This window comes from Myotis davidii, unplaced genomic scaffold (assembly GCF_000327345.1).
Source record: "Myotis davidii unplaced genomic scaffold, ASM32734v1 scaffold334, whole genome shotgun sequence".
Taxonomy (NCBI): Eukaryota; Metazoa; Chordata; class Mammalia; order Chiroptera; family Vespertilionidae; genus Myotis; species Myotis davidii.
The window spans coordinates 2,672,633-2,676,495 of NW_006285797.1; the positions used below are offsets into that span (position 1 = coordinate 2,672,633).

At 37.5% G+C, this 3,863-nt stretch overlaps 1 protein-coding gene across 1 annotated transcript in view; it reads left to right on the top strand.

The window, feature by feature from the left end:
- DST (dystonin) overlaps positions 1 to 3,863 on the top strand; it is a gene marked incomplete at its 3' end in the record, with an annotated part of 256,936 nt that overhangs the window by 3,015 nt on the left and 250,058 nt on the right. The window lies entirely within an intron of this gene.

Consider the following 3,863-nt stretch of genomic DNA (forward strand, 5'->3'; position numbering starts at 1 on the left):
TAAAGCACAAATAGAAAAAAATGAAATAGAACTGTGTCTTGGTTAGTTATCTTGCAGTTAACTAAATATTTGTCCCAATCTTGCATTTAGTTAGGAATGCTGGGACCAGTTGTTTAATGCCTTAACTTGTTTCACAAGAGTACTAGCACAGTCTGACATCCTGTGGGGACTTCATATTTGTCTCATCTGCTAACTGTGAACTCCTTGAGGGCATGGACCTTAACTCTCTTGTGTAGGGGTGTATCCCCACTGCCTGGTAGAGTGGGTTCTTAAGAAATAGTTATTGAATGAATGAAAAATTCTTCAGGGGTGCCAGTTCCCATAACTGGACAAATAAAACTCAGAGTTGGGCAGAAAATAAAAATGCACATTCTCAGGACATTGCTCAGAATCCAACATTTGCTGAATCTCTTATTTGATCTTTCTAGGCTTTTAAAAAATTGGAGTTTGTATTAAAAATGTGAGTCACTAATTATAATAAAGTAGATTTGGTTAATTTTTTTTTCTCCTCAGAAAATCAAATGCAAAATTAGCTTGATTTGTTGATGGGCTACCCATGTTCCTTTTTGTACCAAGTTCCACCGATAAACTACTCTAAGAATGTTATTTTATAAGTGAAAATCCTGAGACTCTGTTGCATGAGAATGTCATATTTCATCACTGTTTTATGTTTATCACAAATAAAACATTTTCCGTAAAAGGTAACATAGGGAATTTTTTTTCCTTTTCCCTTTCTATTAGAATGCCTGTGGAATGTTCTCCTTGAGAAATACCTCTGAAGTTTTTGGGTATTAAAAAATTAGAATGATATTCTTATTGCCTTTTAGCAGTAGTTGCTGCAGAATAACTAATGATCAAAGAAACTTCATTTTCTGACAAGTCATAATCATAGTGAAGTAAGAATTCAGTGTCTTATTGTTCCTCATTCCAATCTCAGTAAGTAGATCATTCACGTTCAACATTTCCGTAGTGTTCAAGTGAGGAAAATGAGTTCAGGATCTGCTGACTCATTTTGAAATGGAAAAAAGCTTTGGGAAAGCCCTTGAACACATGGAAGAAGTTCGATTAGCACTTTACTGCTTTACTTGGCAGAGGATATTGCTTCTGCTACCCACATGCCCAGCAAGGAGTCCCACTGGGCGGGAAATTTCAGGATGTTCCTTCCTAGATAGAGAAATACTTCTCCAGGGAGGAAAACCATGGCACTGGTTTGCTTTGGGGAAGTTCTGCAGCAGGGAAGAAAGCCACATCTCTCTCATCTGAGGAGCTCCAGCGGGTTCCTTAATGTGTCCTCTGGGATGAGTTTCTCTCTATGCCTCAGTTTCCTCATCAATTAAGTGGAGATAATCCTAGAAACCCCCCGTGGGCAGGTTAGGTAAGATATCCAGCATCAGCCAGGGCTGGGTAGGGTCTCCATCATATTCACTGTGCTCACTCAGAACTCAAGGAGACTGATTTGAAAATAACTGCTTTGAATTCTGTAAGAGAAACAGCTGTATGCAAACAGCTCCTAAACTAAGTACAGTCTCAAAGAGATATTCGCACGCCCATGTTGATAGCAGCATTATTCTGAATTGCCAAGAGGTGGAAACAACCCAAGTGTTCATCAATGGATAAATGGTAAACAAAACATGGCATATCCATGTAATGGAATACTATTCAGCCTTCAAAAGGAAGGAAATTCTGACAGGTGCTACAATGTAGATGAACTCTTCACTACATTGAATAAACACATTTCTCCAACTCAGGTTCTTCTTCTGGAAGCTAGAAATAAATAATATAGATGCTGAAAAGATGTTTTGGAACCATAACCACCACCAACCCTTTTTATTTTCACTTACTTGCAAACTTGTCTTTACTCCCTTTTTAATAATCCTCTAAATTTTAATAATTAACATATGAGAATGTGAAATGATTAATCCATCCAGCAAATATAACCCTAATTCATTGACAGATAAAAAAGCCAATTAGATCAATAGAAATACGGGTTTTGTGTATGCAGAGAAAGAAGTTGTACAGTGATTTAATTAAGTCCTAAATTGCTAATGAAGAGAAGTGAATGCACACTGATGTAGGACTCAGTCTAGAAACCAAAAGTTCGTTCTGTATCTAAGAAGCGCCCTTTTCCTGAGGATTTATAATGTTTTGTGCTGTGACATTATACAATGGTTAACTGTTACTCTAGATTCCTGTGGCGAAAATCAGGCAGTGACTATCCTGATTCTAAGGAAATTTCAGAAAGTGATACGGGTAATTGAGGTACCATTAGGTTATGAGAAAGAGTCTTGGGAGTACTTCAGTGGACTGAAGACAATGATAAGGCCCTTTGAGAATACCCAGAGTGAGCAGTGGTAAACGATCCCTATTCATCAGCTCAGCAGAATAAGGGAAGCCTTGTTTCATTGAAGTGGGGAGAAGAGTGTGTTTTATGTCTGTCAGGATTTGAGTAAAAGTCTTCACTTCCCATTTCAGGTAAAGGAACCCAAAGAGTTAACTCAAGTTAAGCAATTCCTGTAGAGTCACATAGCAAGATAAGGACTGAGTAAGACAAGAATTCTCTGGCTAAGTTGGGTCTGCCCGTAGTGTTTAACTGCCACTCACAGCTAAGAGACTGATAATATGCTTGAAATTCTTTAAAAAAAAGTGTTTTTAAATTTTATTTTAGAGAGGAAGGGAGAGGGAGAAAGAGAGAGAAACATCAATGATGAGCGAGAATCATTGGTTGGCTGCCTCTGGCATGTCCCCTACGGGGGATTGAGCCCACAACCCGGGCATGTGCCCTTGACCAGAATCAAACTCAGGACCCTTCAGTCCGCAGGCTGACGCTCCGTCCACTGAACCAAACCAGCTAGGGCTAAAATTCTTAATGAAAGAGAGAAGCTAAGTTGAGTGCATTTTTAATGATATTTCTCACAAAGCTGAATAGGATTTTCAGTGTTTATTCACATTCTCTTAAAAGGGTGGTCCACACAAACCCTATTGGCCTCATTATATTCCCAGTGTCCCTGTACCACACCATGGTAGAATGCTCAGTGAAATAACCACATTTCACAGCTTCTCATTACATCTATACTTTCATTACAAATTACTTAATTTAATGTAGTAGAAAAAAATGAGAGTTTGTCATTTAGTTATCTTACCATTAGGTTATCTTTATAAATTCTTTTCCTAGAGTTAAATTTCAGGTCTAAATTAATTTGTGCTAATTAAATTAGTTATAATTTGAACTCTACACATATAGTGTTCATTTAGCATCACTCAATTATTTTCACAATAAACACTTTTTAAAAAAAAAATTACATACGAGGTTCGATGTTAGATACAGGGCTAACAAAGGGTCTGAGGTATAGACCATGCCCTTGATGATTAGTTCTAGGTCACTCCCAATATCAGTGATGAAATTTTATAGTTACTGGTTTCTTCTGTTACGGTAACTGAACTGCTGTGCTCTTCCCAACTATGAGTCACAAATGTGACGAGAACATTAGAGGCCGAGGTGTATAAGTATAGCCAATATATTTGTATAACATCCACCCTATTCACAGAGGTTTATTACACCAGGGTCACCACTACCATATAATTTGCCCTTTAACTACATAGTGACAAAACAGAATGCTGGAAGGAATAAACAAAAGAAGGGAAAAACACTTATTTTCATGCATCCAAACGAATTAAATGCGTTAGATGAATGTTGAAATAAAAGCTTTTCCAGAGAAGTTTGACTCTTTGTCTAACGATAAGGTTCAACAATGACTCCTTTTGAGATTTGGATTACAAAATATAACCAGGCTGACAAAGACAGGTATTGGCTTAATGAAAGGAATACAGGAATCGAGTCCAAAAATCCTGATTTTGGGTTCCAG